Source organism: Adiantum capillus-veneris, chromosome 1, assembly GCF_014529385.1.
Source record: "Adiantum capillus-veneris isolate H3 chromosome 1, ASM1452938v2, whole genome shotgun sequence".
Classification (NCBI taxonomy): Eukaryota; Viridiplantae; Streptophyta; class Polypodiopsida; order Polypodiales; family Pteridaceae; genus Adiantum; species Adiantum capillus-veneris.
Window position 1 is genome coordinate 114427792 of NC_140931.1, and position 21459 is coordinate 114449250.

Sequence of the window (21459 nt, forward strand, 5' to 3'; positions counted from 1 at the left end):
TTTCAAGAGGGGGGGTATGTCACGAGGCTTTGACAATCACTAACCTTAGTTGTTGGTTTCTTTCTTTTGATTTTTATTTAATTTTTGGGGACCCTCTTCTTGAAGTCTCAAATGGTCGGACATTGTATGGTCAGTGCGAAACGGCCAATGGCCGAGAGTTTCACCCACAACAGCGAAGGCCAAGTCACCATCAGTTGGTCGGGCTAATCGGCATTGAAATCTGAGCAGTAAAAGGTTGGCTAGGCTCAGTTCAAAGTCATTTAGGCCCCACGCGACAATTTATAAGTTGGTGGGTACTAGGAAATTAACTCAGAAGAGGCAAACTCAACACAAGCCACATCGGCTGGGGGCGCCCGTTTTTGAGAGAGGAGGCTGCCATCTTCTTCACTAAGTGCCTATAGTGTGTATGTGAGTAGTGGGTGCAAGTTTCACAGCTTTAATGAAAAGCTTGCTTAGTCCCTTGTCTTATGTAGCACGATGAGTCATCTCTCGTGCACCTCTCTCCCCTTTTGAATACATAATCGTGATGCCCAGCTCAAGGGCTATTCATCTGTATGTATAGTTGTGTGGTCTCATGCGCGATTGCCGAGGCAAGAGCCTCTTGCACAGATATCGGATTAGCTAATTGCTAATTTCCCACAAGTACATGTTGATTCAGAGAGATTTCACGTGAGAAATTTTGTCTAAATCAAAAGGCAAGTAAGCCTACAAGTATGGGAGCTTGAGGGCTTGCTATGGATGCGACCAACACACGAAGCGGAGCCCGAAATAGGAAATTACAGCCTGCTGTGTATTTTTGCAGGTTTAAGATTTTGACCCTTTTTTATCCCTAATAGCCCCAAGAGATTCGGGGAAGCTAGGGGATCGTTGTACATGTGTTTTGGTGCATTTTCGGAGCCAAAAACAGAGATTTCAGAGTGCTGCAATTTCTTGCCAGGTTTGGGAAAGTGCTCTAATGCGCCAGAGAAATCACCTACGTCATGGGGATTTTGCCTGTGAAGCCTCCTACTGCCAAAATTGGGCTAGAATAAGCCATTTTGAGCCCAATAAAAGTGGAACAGCATGTAGGAATTTAAAGGTTTTCTCCAAAGTTTTAATTGAATAAAGAAATACCGAAAGGGGCGCCAACCTTTGGGGCCAACACAGTGTCATTGTCTGCTTGAAAGCACTCTAGCTGCCAAGCCGTGGTTTGTTTGACGTGTAATTTTCCAGTCACAGGCTTATTTGTGAAGTTTCTGTGTCGTAAAATTTATAAGTGTAAAGATCAGGTGAGAGCTAGAGTCTACCGCGAGTCTACGTGCCGCTCTCTCTCTCTCTCTCTCTCTCTCTCTCTCTCTCTCTCTCTCTCTCTCTCTCTCTCTCTCTCTTTGCATTGGCTACAGCACACCATGGCCACATGAATGACACTGTGAACCTGCGAATTTCCAGAAGCGGCCTCTCTGTCAGGTCCTCACCTACACGCACCATGGGACCCAAACCAATACAGCAAACAACCCCCCCGAAACCGGACATCATGGAAGGGAATACGCCACCATGCTCATTACGAGACATATGGGGACTCATCTCCTCGATGCACACCACCATCATGAAGCAGAGTGATGAAATCAAAGACCTAGCTCTAAAAAACCAAGAATTGGAACACAAGCTCCAAATGCAAGACCTACGAGTCCGTCACCAAGAGGAGAAGATGCAAGAGCAACAGGGTGCTCTTGATAAGCACACAACTACAATGCAAGACACGCTAGCCACTCACAATGAAAAGATTGCGCAAATGAATGTATCTGAAAATGTGGGCTCTTGGAAAGATGCACTGACACACACACCAATGCCTTAGACTTCTTCAATGAACAGAGACATGTATGCTAATGAGGATGACAAAGAATACACCGAACAAGAGAAAAGAAAAATGAACATGGTGATACGGGGTATCCCCGAATCCGACAACGAGAAGGTCATCACCTTGAACACAGACATCACGGAAATGATCTCCACTAACTTTGGAATGCACGATGTGGTGGTATATGGTGCACATCGAGTAGGCAAGAAGAAACCAGAAGCAAATCGGGCAATCGTATGCACACTTCTGGATTCCCGCAAGAGGGCTATTATCCTCGAAAACGCCCGCATCTACTTAAAGGATAGCGCACTATACATCAGTGAAGATAGAACGCCGAACCAACAAAAGACCAGACGTGAAGCATACGAAGCTCGCATGAACAAAAAAACAGCCCAAGCGGACACGAAAGGGGAAGCAAAAGAGGAAACAAAATGACAATGCGAGACCCATGGGTTCACGGAATTACACGTAACAAGTTGGAATTGCAGAGGCTTCCCGTGGCATAAAGGAGAAGGATTAACGGAAGTCCTACCACAAGCCGACATTCTCTTTTTATTGGAAACATGGGAACACGATGCATGTAGAATACCACACATTGAAGGATATGTCACACACTCCCTACGGATGCCATGTACAAAAATGAGGGGACAAGGAGGAGTCGCAGTGATATACCAAGAGGAACTCAGAAAAATGATCACAATTTGCAAGACAGATGCCCATAACCGGTACATATGGATCAAGTTTGACACAAAACCTAAACCTATGTTCATTGCCGAGTGCTACATCCCCCATAGAGAGTCACCATTCTATGGTGCCTTCAATGTAGAGAAGAATTACCCTTTCGAGGATCTGTATGCCGATATCCATGCCTATGCACAAAAAGGGATGATTACGCTTATTGGGGACATGAATGCTTGCATAGCACATGCGCAAATGCAAATGGTGGATCTCATGACACCTCCAATGCTTGAACATAATGAGATACTAGATCCCACATGGGAGAGATGTTCGAAAGATCTCATTACAAACCCGCAAGGTATTGCATTGCTCAGTATGATGACATCCCTACAACTAATCGCCGTCAATGGAACAAGTAAGTTTGAAAAATCGGGAGAATGCACATGCTACACAGCCAATAAAGGCATGAGTGTTATTGATTATGTATCGATTGCATATGAGGCATCCCATATTGTAAGTAATTTTACAATTGGGAAGAGGTCACCCAATTCGGACCACACCCCAATCCATGTAAGGCTACAAGTTCCCACTCAAAAAGCACAAAAACAGCCCCATGCCCGATCATGGACATACAAAATGCAAGTGGACAAGAAAAGAATGTATGCAGAACATCTAGACAATGCACTTGCTCATGTACCCATACCATCACACATCGCACAAACATGGCCAATTTTCAAACAAGCTCTCTGTGACGCCGTGGAACAAACAATGGGAAAAACGCATCGGCGAGGAAATCATGTTAAAGGGCTACCGCATAACCCATGGTCTGATGAAGAGTGCAAGTATGTCAAAAAACAATTGCGGGCACTGTCAACGACGAACACGGAATGGGAAACTCTATCAAAAGACTACACAAATCTCAAGAGGCGGAAAAGAAGAAACTATGAGCTACGCACGGAGACACAAGCCATAGCCAACTTCAAGAAAAATCCCAAAAAAGAATGGCTGAAAATAAAAGGACGGAGACATGACATTATGGGGGACATAAGCTCAGATGACATGTACATGTATGTGGAACAACTATATGTGCATAATAATGCGGAAGAAATGCAACACATGCAAACCGATCTCCATGCCCAAGACCACTTTGATCCCGAAACGGTTAAAAAAGGCATACAGAAACTTGCAAATGGGAAAGCTCCGGACATACTACACTTGAACTCAGAAATGTTTAAATGGTCAGGTATGAGAGCCAGAGAGTGGATACATAGAATGCTAAACCAAGCCATTGTTCAAGGGCTACCCGAGGATTGGCAAAAGAACTGGATCAAAGCACTTTACAAAAAAGGGGATGTAAATCAGCCTACCAACTACCGTACCATTATGGTTGGATCTTGCATGGCAAAGCTTTTGGGAAGCATCTTGGAACAAAGCATAAGCACATGGGAAGAGACAAATGGAAAACGAGCAAAAGAACAAGCAGGTTTTCGACCAAAACATAGCACCATTGATCACCTTGTTTCACTCAGGGTATTAATGGAAGAGAGTCGGCTAAAGGGAAAAACATTATACTGTTGCTTTGTAGATTTCACCAAAGCCTTTGACACGGTCCCGAGAATGGGTATATGGAAAAGGATGGAATGCATAAAAGTACCGATGCATCTCAGGAGTGCGGTAGCACGTCTCTATGACAGAGTCCTATGTCAACTAAAAACGCACGAAGGGCTGTCCAAAGCTTTCTCGAGCAACATGGGGGTCAAACAAGGATGCCCTCTCTCCCCTACTCTTTTTGGATTGTGCATTGATCAAATAGAAAGCTTCCTCCCTCAACTAGAAGGGGATGAACCAGCCATCGGGATGTTTACACTTCTCATGCTCATCTATGCAGACGATGTGGCTCTTTTCGCCCATGACATTACAGCTCTACAGAAATTGGTCAATGCGTTACATGCTTTTTGTGAAAATGTGGGTCTATCAATCAATGTAGATAAAACAAAGTTCATGATTGTAAAGACTCGTAAGATGGATATCCACGCCCCCCTCATGTATCAAGGGACACAAATTGAGAAAGTCGACAGTTTCAAGTACTTGGGGATTGACATCCCGTGCAGCTATGCTTGGGGACAATGCGCACATAATAGAATTGACATCGGCCATGCCAAGTACTATCAATTTGAAAACATGTGCACACAAAGGAGCATAAAAAGATGGGAGATAAAAGTGACCATTTTTGAGACATGCGTAGTGCAAGCCATCCTCTACGGAGTGGAAATATGGGGAGCAAGCATTTCAGCCCACACATGGAATGAAATTGAAAAAATTCAGAAAAAATTTCTATGTCGACACATGGGGGTCAAAAAGACGACACCATACTCCATGCTACTCTTGGAGACAGACAAGAGACCACTAGAAATGAAAGAATTGCAAAAAATGTACACGTATATTATGAAGGACAAAGCGATGCCTACTACTCGAATCCCCCGCATTGCATGGGAAACGGGATGTGCGCCGCAAAAGACAAAAAAAAGCAAATTTTTGTCATCGAGCCTCATACAGGACATTAAGAAATGGTTCGCTAAATGGAATGTAGAGGCATATGTGGACATGCTTATTGAGGAGGGCAAGGAGGGAGAACACATGCTGAATTTTGAAATTACATTACTAAATAGCCTCCACACCAAGTGGAAGACAACGCAACACCGCTCGAAATTTGAATACTATTGCAAGCATGTCAACACAAAGTATTGGGAAGGCTATAACACAAACCCAATGGAAGCTCAGGCCCACATACGAACACCCATGCCCCACATGGCACGAAGAGCCATCTCTTTGATGCGCACAAGGTCACATATGCTCAAAATAGAAACAGAGGGCTGGCTGAAAATTGATGCTTCTAAACGGATATGCACATCATGTACAATGCAAGCTCCCGAAGATGAAGCACATGTGACATTGGAATGCCCAAAATACGCTCACATCCGGGCTAACTTTCAACCACTTCTAAGCGGTTGCTCTACCTTTGCGGACCTATTATCCAAGACAGACCCCTCCCCTACAGCTCTCGGCACATACCTCACCCGCATACTTGAGCATAAAAAGACACTCATAGGAACACAAAAAGAGAATAACACGCACACACACCACACCATACACCCCCGTGAGGGGAGACTATGTATCACTTTGAGGTCCCATGGGTCATTTCTGGCCCCCCGCGGACGTTAATACCAAATCAAATCAAATCTCTCTCTCTCTCTCTCTCTCTCTCTCTCTCTCTCTCTCTCTCTCTCTCTCTCACACACACACACACACACACACACACATTCTTGCTTCCATTGTGCCACTCTAGCAATCCCTATTCAACAGCCTTTCCATCTATGATGACTTGACCGTCGCAATAGATAGCACCCTCACCCTCCTTGCGGGACTTATGACACATAGCATGCATGAGTACCAATGCTCTATATGCATCTAGGTAATGTCATCTTCCAAGGGCCGATCCCTCGAGATTGTGCAAGCACTATCCTCTCCCTCATGAAGAAGGATATACCCACTTCATTCCAAAATTTTAGGATAAGGGCTCGTTTTTTGGTGGTGTCTTTCTTGACACTCCATGCTTTGCCAAACGAGAGAGGGTCCTTTTCCTTGTTGCCAAGTTTTTTGCTTAGTGTTTTCCTATCTCCTTCAGGGGTGGATTTTAACTTTCTGCGAAATGTGCGGCATGCTTGCTCACCTTCTCCTCTAATGTAATGTGCACAATTTACAGATCCCCTCCCCCATGCTTCCTTGTGGAGGTTTTCTTGACCACATCCCATCACCCCTCTTGCTTGGCTTCGATAGACTCGGCAATTGCCTTTGTCTTCTTATCAATTGTCTCAAAAAGTGCCTTGATAAGCTCTTTCTTCATGGCTTATTTCTTTCCTTCAAGGATCTCCCCTTCTTCTCAGCCCAATCGGTCGCGTAGAGGAGATACTTCTCCGTTGAGCGTGTGAATCTCTTCTTGCATTGAGGCTTTCTCCATCTTCCATGAAGCTCTCTCCTTCTCCCATTTTTTTTTTTTTTGGCAAGAAAAAGATCCTTCCATTAGTTAAGAAAACTGCCCAATGGGCTACAATCTTCCCTTGCTAGAGAGGGCTACATCATCATGTGGGGAGACTCTCCCAATGAAAGACAAGATATGTACAATGATGTGGAGGAGGCAACAACCGCATTGTTGGATCATACTGTCATCTAGGTGCGCCATGAACTATGGAGTGTCACGTGACACATCCAACCCCATGTGTCCGTGGACAAGCTACAGCATGATCAGGCTTCAGTCAGTCCACTCAGTCTAGATTAGAAGTGATCTGGCACTTTTGTGAATCTATTCGTAGACCGTGCATGCCTAATCACTTAGTGTAGATGCATATCCTCTGGTTGCACATAGCATGATCATAAGCATTCCCATCAGAATCCTTCAGGGGAATTTTCCAGTGCATTTAGCCTATTTTTGGCATTTTTCACTTATTATTTTTAAGTGACTTTTGTTGGAAAGTAGGTAGGGCAAATTGAGTTTGTTTGTTTATAAGCAAACCTAAACTAGCACTAATTGGCAGAAGAGGCAGCAAGAGCTCCACCGCTCAACAAGAGCTCCACCGCTCAACAGGCAACTTCTCAAGCAAGACCCCCTTGGTGGTTTCCCTCCAAGCAAGAAGATCCCCATGCTAGCATTTTTCCTCCACATCAACACTAGTGTTTTCATCAGGCACCATCGCCATAGGACCTCAGTCAACTAGCGTTTTCTATCAAGAAGTTCATTGCCAGAAGTTCCCAACACCTAGCGTTTCCAGATTGCAGCCCTAGCGTTTTGGAGCCCAGATCGCCCTCCCTTCTGGCTGGCGTTTTTCAGCTATGAAGCAACAGAAGATTCAGCCCTAAAAGACTTGCAGTTTCAGCCCAAAGAACATCAGTTTTCAGCCCCACAGTAGATGCAGATTTTCAGCCATAAAGAACAGCAAAATCAGTGTTTTCCATAGCGTTTTCAGCAACAGCAGATTTCAGCCCATAGCATTTTTGGACAGCAGATAAAAGGTTGCAGATTTCAGCCCTTAGGTCGGTCTCGCCATCACCGTCGTCGACATCAACATAGCCTAGACTTGCATCAGTCACATGCATTCGGTTTGTACCAGTTTGTGCAATCATAAGTAGACCACTCTCGCCGACGAGAGTGGGGCCTTTAGAGGAGGGTTTTACGTCGTCCCTGGTGTCGTATTTCTCTTCTCTCTCTATCTCTCAGTCTCATACACTTGCACGCACAGTGTCCATTCACTTTGTTATGATCATTGCACTCTCTCATTAAGAACGGAAGGCTCTCCCTTCCATAAGAACAAAAGGAACCTTGAGCACACTTCGGAGCACTCATCTTGAGCAAAGTTCAAACATTCATTCTGTTGCACCTAACATGGAGAATAAGGGCTCTAGGCGCCAAAGTCGCAAGAAGGCCTCGCGGACGCTCTCGCATGCAATCGAAGCTACCCTGGAGTCTCTCAAACTGGCCCCTCCGTATGTGGATCAGCTCCAGCCAAATGCCACGGATAGTCTCAACCGGTGGGACGGGCCAAGCCTCGAAGATGCGGGATCGCCAGATGAACCATAGTGTCAGGCTGCAAATGAGCTCCCAACACCACTCTCTATCTCAGCTCCACTCCTAAGGGACTAGCTCTGTGGCTGACTGGAGTGTCGATTGGCCCTCCTACATCACAATCATCCTGCTGACTAAAGCCATCTCAAAATAAAGTGCAAGGCTCGTGAGTGTGGACAAAGATGCAGAACCCCAAGCGTGTTGGAGAGTGCAGGCATCAGTTGAAGAATCGGAGGTCAAACCTACTGTGCCATGGGGCAATCCCACAGTCAGTGAAGCTGAGTCTCAAGTGCGTGGGCACAGGCGGCACATCACAAAAATACGGAAGCGTAAACTGACGTTTAATTGCACTTCAAATACTCAAGAGAATTAGAGAGAGAGAGAAAGCTTGACACTTCATTGGGGACCAGAAGATGGGCTGGTCCCCCCCCATAAAGAGAATATCTTTATTACTAAGGGAGAATCTTTACAAGCACAGGAACGAGGTGAAAGCCCGTCCTCTATTCTTTCTTGTCCTTTTTCTCCTTCTGACTGAGAGAGTAGAAGAAATGCTCTCTGACTACTGAGAGGATCTATCCTCTTCTGCAAGATTTTGGGAAGCTCTCGTACGGGAGAGTCTACCTTCCACGAAACTCATAGGAAGCTCTCACGAATGAGGGTCTATCTTCCTCTAACTGTGCCACTTTGGACGTAATCATTCCTGGAATTAACCAACCACAGAAACATGCAAAACACACACACACACACACGCTTGCTGTAATTTTCTGCACATAACCAGAAATTGTTACCTGAGTGTGTTCCAATGCCAAATTGGAGGTCCTTTTCGCGATGGAAATGCTCCAAACTTGGTGTATGTGTAGAGTAGGTAGTGGGGAATGAGATTCTATTAAGACTTTGCTGAAATTCACCCTAATACAAGTGATTAGGGGCTGAAAACAGGGAATTTGCAGCAGCTAGACAAGGGAGAAAGAGAGTTTTCTACTACTTTACGCGATGAAACTTCTCCCAAAGCTACAAGCAACCATGAGAGGCCTTGTTCTAGGTCATGGGTGCTTAGAGGCTCCACATACACCACAAGGTGCTGCTCTCAAGCTTGAATGGAGAGCTTCACTGCGTAGAGGATGGTCAACTTGGGGGGGGTAGTGCACTGCCAACCCGGCAAGAGGGGGAGGGGCTGCTCTCTTATAGCCTCCCAGAAGAGGGGGCGCTAGCATGAAGAGAGAGAGAGAGAGAGAGAGAGAGAGAGAGAGAGAGAGAGAGAGAGAGAGAGAGAGATTGCATGGGAAAGTGTGCCAAGTGGCACTTACTTTAAAATTTAAAAACCATTCAACTTTTGACTTTAAAAATCCTATGCTAGTTAAGGAAATGTGCAATTAAGTGCACAACTGCACACATAGATGCAACAAATGAAAACTTTATCTGCTCCCTAGCGCATTGCTGTACCAGCAATGCTCTGGTATTACCTATTCGCACTTGTCCGGCCATTTGGTCCAGTGCAAAATCACTTAAGAATACTTTTAACTAACTTATCCTAAGGCCGTAAAATAATCAAGCCTTAGGGTTATTATTCTAAGGACCCCATCTCAATCCTGTGCTTGCACTAGCGCACGTAATTTTCTGAGCCTGAAATCTGAGGCTACTATCTACCCCTTCATTGAAGACCGGATTTCCCAATCGCTAGGGCTTCAGGGGATTTTCTGCTAGGGTCTCCCTGAAGTGCACTGGCCCAAACTTGGGCGCACCTGAGGCCACAGAACTGCTAAATCTATTCTGATGTGCACACAACTAATTAGATAATTCTTTTCTCGTAAATAAATTAATTATTTACAAAGTCAGTCTGACTTAGTTACAACCAAGAGGCTGCTCCTACGACTGCGGTAGCTTGATGTGCAACTAGCCATTGGAACAAGGTGACTCGCCTCGGTTGTCTGCTGTCTCACAAGCGCTCCCAAAATCCTACCAAGAACTTGGATGTGAGACCCTCTTCCTGCCAGTGAATCACTACAACAGAACGAGCCTCTCTCCGCGTTGTAAGTACGCAGTGAACTAGCCGAGAGCTGCATATTGGAAGAAAGGGATCCCCAGGTGATCGGTTGGAGTAAACAGATCTCGCCAAAACCACTCCCTCGGGTCCCCCTGCAGTCGCACTAGGGCGGCGTTCCCAAGCCCAAAGCCGCCACTGTCCCGACTCAAGATCCGACGGTCGGGGGTCTATGACACAAGTCCTCCCACCGATGCCCACAACTCTAATCCGCTAAAAGCAGCACTCTACCACCTCTGGTGCCTCGGCAGTGACTCTGTGGAGGTGGCCCTCCCTTTGAACCTCAAAGAACTTGCAATAACCTATGTCTAAGCAAGCCCTAACTGAAATGAGGACCTCCAATCGGGTGAGAGCCCCCATCCGGAAGAATGAAGAGGAGCATAGGCGTCACTTGACCATTGTGTTCGAAGAGCTGCACAGTCACAGGTTGCTTGTCAATCCTAAGAAAAGTGAATTCTTCCTCGAAGAGATCCACTTTCTGGGCCACATAGTCTCAAAGGATGGTGTTAGAATGGATCCCGCAAAGGTCGAAGCTATCAAGACATGGCCAGACTTGAAGACTGTGCACGATGTCAGAAGCTTCTTGGGATTGTGTTCCTACTATAGAAGGTTTATCAGAAATTTAGCAGAGATAGCATCGCCTCTTCACGCATTGCAAAAGAAAGAGGTCACTTTCAGATGGACCCAAAAAGAGATTTCAGCTTTTAGTCTCTTAAAGGAAAAGTTGACTTCAGATCCAGTTATTGTTTTGCCAGATCTCAGGAAGTCATTTGTGGTCCAGTGTGACACGTGTGGCAGTAGCATCGGAGCAGTGCTAATGCAAGATGGACGGGTAGTAGCCTATGAAAGCCGAATTTTGCAAGGGCCAGAGAGGACTATGCAAGTCTATGAGAAAGAGCTCTTGGCCGTGATTCATGCGCTTTCTAGCTGGAAGCACTACCTCTTAGGTGCTGATTTTGTTGTCCAAACAGATCATCAGACCTTGCGATACTTCTTGACACAGTCAAAGTTATCCGAAAAGCATATGCGATGGGCAAACATTCTTTCCATGTTCCACTTCCAGATTATGCATGTGGAAGGCAAGAAGAATGTTGTGGCTGATGCGTTATCAAGAAAGCCACAAATTTCAGCTGTATCAATTCCTTATCATCATGAGTTAGATGACATGAAGGAACAGTATACTGCTGATGAAGATTTTGCAAGGATCTTTGAACAGTTACAAGACGGGCAACATCACGAGCACTACCTCCTCAAACATGGTTTTATGATGATGCATGGCAGACTTTGTGTCACTAGGCCACTGTGACATAAGGTCATGGAAGAGAGTCATGTCCCACCGTATGCAGGGCATCGTGGCATTCATGCAACAGTTAAAGCGGTAGAGACGTTCTTCTATTGGCCTACCTTGAGGAGAGATGTGGATGCCTTTGTGCGAGCATGCATAGTTTGCCAACAGGTCAAGTTTGACAGGCAAAAGGCACCAGGGTTGTTACAACCACTGCCGATTCCGGATGAGCCATGGGAAAGCATTGCTATGGACTTTATCTTTGATCTTCCAAGGACACCAACAGGGAATGATGGTATATGGACCATTATCTGCGGGTTCAGCAAGCAAGCCCATTTTATCCCTGTCAGGAAGAAGATAAAATCTGATCAGATGGCACACTTTTTCATGTACAATGTGTTTAAGTACCATGGTATGCCACAATCGATTATCAATGATCGTGATCCTCGCATGACCAGTTTGTTCTAGAGAGGATTGTTTGAGAACATGGGTACTACGCTCAAGTTCTCGTCTTCGTTTCATCCACAAACTGATGGACAGTCAGAAGAGGCCAATTCTACTGTCTTAGATCTGCTGAAATGCTATGTGTCAGATAATAAGGGCAAGTGGGAACAGTATTTGCCTATGCTTGAGTATGCGTACAATAATACGGTGCATTCGTCTACTGGCAAAGCACCTTTTGAAATTGTTGAAGGCGGCAAAAAGGTTCCTCCCATTTTGCACACAAAGGACAAGATCTTTGAGGCAGATCGATATGTTGAGAACATGGATGAGATGTATAAGAAGATTAAAGTTGCCTTGGAGAAGACTCAGGCAAAACAGAAAAAGGCTGCTGATCGTCACCGTCGTGAATTGCTACTATCACCTGGTGATTGGGTTCTCTTAAGGTTCGAAAAGGCAAGGTTAAAGAAGATGAAGGGCAAGGAACGGCTGTTTCCTAAGCTCAGCATGCGTTACTATGGGCCTTTTCAAGTGCTTGACAAGATCAGCGATGTGGCTTACAGGCTGAAATTGCCTGATGCGTGGAAGATTCATAATGCGTTTCACGTGAGTCTTCTAAGACCCTTCGTGGGTGATGTGCCAGAAGATATGCCAGTTGAGGATCAGCCAGAAGTTGAGGAACTTGATGAGATCCTGGTACCTGAGCAAGTTTTGGCACATAAGGACAGAAAAGTTAAAGGACAAGTTGCAAGACGCTACTTGGTGAAGTTCAAGAACTATCCACCTATGGATGCAAAGTGGATGGAAGAGCATGAACTGTCAGAGTAACCAAATGTATTGCAGCTTTACCTTGAAGCCTTTGGGTTACAGCCTACTTATGCCCCAACCCAACGTGTGCAAAGGAGGGGTAATGATAGAGCTAGTACATCAAATGTACATATGAATTCAGTGCCATAGATGGAAATGGAAAAAGTATGAAGGCCTCATTAAGTCATTTGTATCTATGTATGTTACGACCTTTCTTGCGGATACATGCGATGATAAAAGAGTGTTAATAGCACAAGATCATCAGTGGCGTGTATTTATGGTATGCAATCGAGGACATTTGAGATTTCAAGAGGGGGGTATGTCACGAGGACGTGGCAGTTATTAACCATGTCACAGAAATGTGGCAACTGCTAACCTTGGTTGTTGGTTTCTTTCCAATGGGGTTTATTTTATTTGTTTTGAGACCCTCTTTTTGAAGTAGCAAACGGTCGAACATTGTATGGCCAATGTGAACGGTAGATTCACCCGCAGACGGGAAGTGGTCGGCACTGGAATTCGTATGGTAAGAGGATGTCTAGGCTCAGAGCAAGATCATATAGGTCCCCCCGTCGCACTTAGCAAGTTGGTGGATACTAGGAAGTGAACTCAATTAAGGCGTAAAGTCAAGGTGGGACTACCAACAAAAAGTATCCGACAGTTGGGCCACATTGCATTTTTGGATGCGGTCCCAATGAGGATAGATGGTCAGAAGACCAGTGGCAGCCCAACGGAAGCATCTCCTAAAATTTAGGGAACTGCTATTTTGGGCCGGGAAATGTGTTCGCGTCATTACCTCCGGTATGACTAGGGGAACATTTTATAACTCTGCCGTGAAGTCAACTGACGCGTCGGTTGGGATATTTTTAAGCGGCGAATCCGAAACGGGAAAATGCTTGAAAATGCGCCAAGTGTCACATTTTCGTGAACTTTCCTCTTGCAGAAAAATGGGCGCTGATTTTTAAGCTGGGAGAGGCCTCATTTGCAACCTGTCACAGGTTAAGAGCTATGGAGTGCTTCCTTTCCCTCTCATGTACAGTGTGGTGCTAGGAGTGATGCCCTGCACACTACACACTGCTCTCTCTCTCCCCTACGTGCAGTTATGTGATGCCCCACAAGAGGGCTACTCATTTGACTGATGTACAGTTGTGTGGGTTCATGCTTTTGTGCTGAGGCAAGAGCCTCCTTGAGCAGGAACAGGGGTAGCTAGCTGCTGCTCCAAAGCAGACACTGGTGAGGGTCATAACCTCACCATACAGGTGCAAAATCAGCGCTGTGTATGCGCTGTAAATTCACTGTTTTTCAGCCGTACGGACGCCAGGACTATTGGGAATCGTGCCCCACTGGCAAAGGACAGTTCGGGGACTGTTTGGGGCTGAAAACAGGGCAAAAACCAGTAACTACAGCGTGCTGAATTTACTGTTTTTGGACAGGAATCAGAGGGTATACGACAGTGCAAGCGAGTTCCAGCAGGGGAATTGGTTTCGCACAAGTTTTGGGGCTGTTATGCTGCCGAAATTTGGCCAAATCAAATGGTATCTAGGTGGATACACGTGAAGGATTCCCAGGACCTTACCTTGTAATTTACCCTCCTAAAGAATAAAGAAATACCGAAAGGGGCGCCAATTTTGGGGCCTACAGGTTGTCGGCGTCTGCTCGGAGCATTCTAGCTTCCGAGCCGTGTGTGTATTCAAGTGTTAACTCCCGTCGCAGGTTCTCTTTGCAAAGTGCTCTGTGTGTGTGTATAAAGTAAAGAATTTCAGGTGAAAGCCAGCGCCTACCGCCCTACGGGCCGGTTACAACTTTGCTATTGTTGGCTCTACAGGGTTGTCAAGGTTGTCTCCTCCTCTAATCAGTCTATCTCTGTTGTCGCCCTCTAGGGAAATCCCTCACCAAGTGCCTCATCCCATTGCATTGGTTCGGTCTACCGGTAGCCACAATCCTCTACAAGTGCAACATCCCTTTCCACTCAAAAGTGATGGTATTTGGGAAGACTCTGGAAGTTGTATAGAAGGCACAAATGTCTGAAGCTGCACTGAACGCTTAAATGGTATGCCAAAGATAGAACACATCTGTCTTAGCATGTCTAGCAACCAAAACTACACAAGAAGCTTTGGAAAAGCTATTTTTACTAGATACTTTGGAACCTAACATCTGTCCTCAAAAGCAGCTAAAGAAAGATCCTCGTACCACAAATGCACAGGAACCAATTTGGTCTTGAAACCGAGAGGAGTGCAGCTGATGACCCTAGAGGCAAGTTCTTTTGATAAAAAAATAGCAATAAAAGTACCTCTGTCGAGTCAGATGATATCCTCCATTTCGCCTTTATCCGAACCGGTTAGAGTGCACAAGAGCCACTCCTGGATATTGGTACGAGCATAGGAACACCCCACCAAGTGACCAACAACCCCTTTTTGAGAGAGAACTTCAATACGATCACCAATCTTGCGTTGTAGATCTTTGGAAATTGTCATTGAAGGTGCCATAATACTTGCAAGAGCGGTTGAGATTAACCCTTACTCGAAACCGAGTGGCGGGAGGGTTAGAAGGTGGGAGTGGTATGTGTGGAGGGACGGCCTAGAAGTGTGCGCGAGTGAGTGCAGGGGAAAAACCGTAGGTATGCACGCTATGCATGGACAGTGAGGGGGGCTGGGCAAAGCAGAGAAAGGGGGGGGGGGGGGGGGGGGGGGGGGGGGGGGGGGGGGGGGGGGGGGGGGGGGGGGGGGGGGTAGACAGGTTGCAGCGTAGTAAGTGAAGAAGGGCAGCAGGGCGACGCGATGGGGAAGTCGGACAGCAGATCAACAAGCGCAAAGTGAAGCAAGGCAATAGTGAAGCACGGCGAAGTATTGGTGAAGCTGGGCTCGGCAGCGCAACACGGGATGCAGGCGGAGAGGTTTGGCTAGGGTTAAGGTAGGGTTCCTACGCACGCTTAGGGTTTTCGTTGGGCACAACTAGGGTTCGCTCATTGAGTCTCTCTCTCCTTTCCAGTATTCTCTTCAGGCACCCTCGTTGTCTCTTACACGGGTGGAGATCACTAGACTCATTCGTCAGGACCTGATCCAGCTCGACACCAAGAGGACATGGATAGAGCCGCCTCAGGAGTTGAGCACGAAGATGGCTTTCTATAGAGAGCATCTTCTCCACCTCACAGGAGATGGGTTTGTGATTCGACCCAGCTACATGGACACACATATGTCTCATGGTTTGCGTTGTGCCATTGGTCAGATACGCAAATCCTCACATCAGCTCGAGATTGAGACTGGTAGATTCAGAGGGATACCAGCAGACAGCAGAATATGCCGATTATGCCAGAGAGAGCCAGAGACAGAGTTGCACTACATATGTCATTGCACAATGTTCTATGAGATACGGGGGCGTTTCCACTGCTTATTCAGAGAGGGTTTTGGTCCTCTATCTAGGGTCATGAGTTATGAGGATCAGAGATGTCTTGGACTATATCTACTTGAGTTACACAGGTATAGAGACACTTTACTGGGGAGAGCTAGAGAGAGGCAGTCCCAGAGACACATTACAGATTTCTTTTCACTAGATATGGGACAGCCAAAGGAGCAGCCACCACTGCAGAGCTCGTCCCACACTCATTCGACCACTACTGGCACTCTCATCGACCGAGCATTGGAGCTACAGAGATACAGACGACCGCGACTGAGGAGAGGAGCTACACAGCATCGACGGAGACTACAACAGAAGATTCGAGCCATACTCTCTCGACATCCAGAGTGCAGATGAGGATGGATCCTCACCATTTCTTCCATCTTTGTTTCACACACTGTTACATCCAGTTTACCGGGTACCTATTGTATCAGCTGCTACACCTACGTAGTTTTAGATTGTAGTAGTAGTAGTAGTATTTTGTTCCACTTCTAGTTCTTTTGTACCCAGACATGGTATTAGATTCACTATTTTGTAACTGATTGGTCTCATAGGTCATTTTGGCCTTTTGAAGGAAGACGTTAATATAACATTTCATTTCTCTCTCTCTCTCTCTCTCTCTCTCTCTCTCTCTCTCTCTCTCTCTCTCTCTCACACACACACACACACACACACACACATGATGGGAATGGGATCGTGCTAGCTAGGGTGGATGGAAGACAAACATAATGCACACAAGTGAGTGTGTGTAGGCTAGATTATTACTCAAGCGAATTAGGTTCCAAGATAGATTAACTTGGACTCATAAACACGATTGAGTAGTTTGCTAACCCATCACAAGCTCACCATAGACAAGAAAGATGTAATGCAAACTTGGAATGGATTTGTTTATTCATGAAAGGAGCTTTAAGTAGCTCTGCAGCTTTGCACCATTACATGTGGGATAATCCCACCTCTTTCCTCATTCACTCACACTCTAGTGACTCTAGGACAAAGCTCATACCTTACAATCCTCCCTTGAGGACTAGGACAATACATTGATTCATTATCCACTAAGGATGACACATAGTATCCACACATGATGTCAATACAGATCCACAAAGGATAACAAAAAATCCTCCCCTTGAAGTTGAGAGGTCACGTTATGTCGTCGTAGTAGACAAGGTTATTCTCACCTTTGTCGTCTTCTTCTTCTTCGTTCTCCACCACATGAGCTGATCCTCTTATAGGTTTCTTGCCTTTGTAGTTTTTGTTGTTGCTGCTGCCACTGCTGTTGCCTCCACTTGAGTAGCATCGAGAAGAAAGATGCCCCTTCTTACCACATTTTTTGCAAGACTTGTTTAGAAATCCTTTGCTACATGTCCCATTCTTCCATAATCATAACACTTCTTTACACTTGATGATGATGTTGAATATCCTCCCCTTGGTGATGATACGACAAAAGCTCCTCTTGATTATGTCGATGAGCCCTTTTGCTTCTTCTCTTCAGCTTGAAGAGAATTGATGACGTCTTGAAATGCTAGAGCCGGTTTTTTTTTTTCAAAGATGGTGACTAAGAGGTCATAAGAGGGTGGATGTGCACTCAAAAGCACGGCCACTTTGTCATCTTCTGGTACCTCACACTGAATGTAAGTGAGTTGTGTGACAATGCTCTTAAGCCTGTTAACTTTGCTAGCAATAGTCCCCCCCCTTCAATCATGGTGAACTTGTATAGTTGTCTTTTGAGACTGACCTTACTTCTTTTAGTCCTAGCTTCAAAATTGCTCTCTAGAACTCGCCAAGCTTCCTGTGCATGCTTACATTCGTCTATGAAATGCACATAGTTGTCATGCAAGGAAGTGATGATAATTCCTAAAGCTTGTTCATCTTTGGTTAAATTTTGTGCACTTGCTATGAGCGTAGATGTCCTAGAATGCACTCCCATCGGCTTCGGCTTGTTGCTCTAAGGTTGTGCTGATAACAGATCATAAACATTTCTTCATGAGGTATCCCCTTAACTTCATCCACCAGGTGTGAAACCCCTCCACATTGAATTCTATAATACCTTTTCCCCAATTGTGCGATGAGGACAGTCTTATCTTGAAGACTCTCCAAGACAGTGTCTGATTCCTCTAACAGATGCACAAATACCCCTTAGGAGATAATAGAAAATTTATTTGCAAGTTATTGTGCTTGGATACGATTCTTTTTATTACAAAAATGGGGAAGAGAGAGAGAGAGAGAGAGAGAGAGAGAGAGAGAGAGAGAGAGAGAGAGAGAGAGAGAGAGAGAACGCTTTCCTTCTTTGTGAAGCTCGTCTTCCCCGGAGTAAAGCCCCTCTTCACAATCTATAGTTGCTTTGGAGTGCTTTTGAAAACCTTTGGAAACTTCCAAAGAGAAATGCCCTTGTTGACTTTGATGCCCTTCCTTGAAGCTTTGAAACCTTTTATGCACCCTTGTGAAGCTCTTTGAAAGCTTTGATGAAGGCCTTGATGTTCGACTTTAAATAGCCTTCGAGTTCCTACTCATGGGAAGAGCCTCTTGCCAAGATGAGAGCTTTGGGGCCTTGGTGCAGCACATGAAAGATCTCCAAGCTTGATGGTCTAGGCCTCTTGGTGGTGCAGACTGCTGGGAAACCACTTTAGGTAGGCTTGTTGTGGGAGGCAGCTTGACATGGGAGCTGGCCCAGCATAGGCGGCCTGAGCAGGCAGCAATTCCGTGGGAATGCCACCTATACAGGGCCGAATGAGCGCGCGGGATTGCCTGCTTGCGGAGCCGAAAAAGCTTTAGGCTTTATTGTAGTACACTGGGATGGAGTCCGGTTGGACGTCAAAAAATGTGGTTGGGCGTTGCAGTGTGTGAGCCCCCTCTTGCGGACCTTGGAGGCTCTATAGAGAGCTTGCAAGGAGCACTTCGAGATGAGGTGAGCAATGCAAGGAGAAAATGAACTCGATGAAATTAAGTGAAGATGCAAATTAGCACAAAATCGACACAAAATGTGTTCTAAACGCAAACACAAAAAGGATACTAATCCTCTCCCTAATCAAGCCTACCTAGCCATGGAGGGTAGTGGCCTCTTGGGTCTGCCAAGCACATGCCCAGCTAGAGAGATCCAGACGCCCACGAGTGAGGGGAGGAGCCTCACAGCATCGATGGAGACTACAGCAGAGGATTCGAGCCATATTGGCTCGACATCCAAAGTGCAGATGAGGATGGATTCACCACCCATTATATCACCCTTTTATTTTGGGCACCCACATATACCCCACAGTTCCAACTAGCACTTTGAGATTCATCTTAGTATCTCTTTTATATACCTATTTTTTGTACCCAGACATGGTATCAGATTCACCAGTTTTTGGTCTCATAGGTCATTTTGGCATCTTGAAGACATTAATATACCATTTCATTTTAAATATCTCTCTCTCTCTCTCTCTCTCTCTCTCTCTCTCTCTCTCTCTCTCTCTCTCTCTCTCTCATGAGGTGTCTGATTACATTGACGGAGAGGGTGATAGAGGTGCCCAGCTGGCGAGGACGTGGATCCCATTGTTGTTATATACTAATGATATTGTGTTGATCTCTGACTCACCAGAGGGTATGCAGCGACAATTGGATGCATTACACAGTTTTGCAAAGGATAGTGGATTGTCTGTAAACCTTGGTAAAACCAAGGTTATGGTATTGAACACCACACCACACTGGATCAGGAGATCAGCACCGACTTTCACATATGATCACGAGATTGTTATACAGATGCATACACTTACCTTGGGGTTGTCTTCACTGGGCCGAGGTTTTCTTTGGGAAGAGCAGCAGAGACTAGACTGACTAGAGCTTATGTAGCCTTCGGAGGTTGGAGCGGATGTGTTCGCAGGTTCACTTCCAAGAACCTCGGACAAAGTTATGGCTCTTTGATACTTTAGTAGCCTCAGCTATGATGTATGTGGTGCAGATATGGAGACCTTATATAGGCCAGGATGATTGGAGATGTATGGAGATGTCCTTGGAATCTATGATCTCTCGACGCTCCGTACCCCATGCTATCATTCGAGCAGAGCTAGCTGCCCCTCGTATGGAGATTGAGGCGCTTACCAGATCAGTCTCCTTGGTGCACAGCTTGTGGGATACTACTAGAAACCGATATGCTAGACTGGCCCTTGAGTCTTCCAGACAATTAGCTCTTCAGGGGGACACTTCATGCTGGTATCACAAATGACATCATGGTTTCAGATGCATAGCTTCACCATGGACAGGCTGCCCCCTTTCCAGTACTGTCCTCGGACACCCTCGATGTCTCTTACACGGGTGGAGATCACTAGACTCATTTGTCAGGATCTGATCCAGCAGGATACCAAGAGGACATGGATAGAGCTGCTACAAGAGCAGAAGATAGGTTTGTAATTCAACCCAGCTACATGGACACACATATGTCTCATGGTTTGCAGTGTGCCATTGGTCAAATACGCACATCCTCACATCAGCTGGAGATTGAGACTGGTAGATTCAGAGGGATACCAGTAGACAGTAGGATATGCCGCTTATACCAGCTAGAGCCAGAGATAGAGCTACAATACATATGTCATTGCACAGTGTACTAAGAGATTCGGGGTCATTTCCATTGCTTATTCAGAGAGGGTTTCAGTCCTTTCTCTAGGGTCATGAGTTTTGAGGATCAGAGATGTCTTGGGCTATGTCTACTTGAGTTACACAGACATAGAGACACTTTACTGAGACAGCTAGAGAGAGACAATCCCAGAGACAGATTACAGATTTCTTTTCACTAGATATGGGACAACCAAAGGAGCAGCCATCACTACAGATGTAACAAACTTGGACACTCCAAGTCAAGATTCTACCGCGACACGACAGGAATTCACTTCAAAACAGTTCACAGTTCACAATTGATTCGACACGGCCCGGCGGAGTTCCGCGCCTAGAGATATTGGCCCCAAAGACTGGCGCCCCTTTCGGTATTTCTCTTTGTATTAATCTATTGCACAAAGTACAAGGGAGTGGTTGGGTCTCACTCTCAGACTCTGCGTCGAGATGCTCTGAGAAGTGGGAGCCCAAACCACTCTTATAAAGATTTTACAAGGGATGCCAAAAGCAGAGTCTTAAAAGCTGAAAATCAAAAGCTTCATAAAAAGATAAAGCAATTTCTCTCTCAAGCCATTGCTTCGCAAATAAAGCAAGACTAAAGCGCTCTCTCTCTCTTGTTGATTGCGTAGATAAAAAGCAGGCCCAAAAACTGCCGCTGCTGCCGCAAAAAGCGCCACAAAATGCAGGATTCCGTACAGCCATGCCACGACAGCCCTAGCAGCATGAAAACCGGAAATCCGCAACAGCCACATCAGCATTTCAGGGTTTATCCGGGGCTGCCTTGC

The 21459-nt window shown here is 45.7% G+C and overlaps 1 protein-coding gene across 1 annotated transcript in view; it reads right to left on the reverse strand.

Moving 5' to 3' along the window:
* LOC147465393 (putative plastidic glucose transporter 1) overlaps positions 1–21459 on the reverse strand; it is a 74193-nt gene that overhangs the window by 36006 nt on the left and 16728 nt on the right. The window lies entirely within an intron of this gene.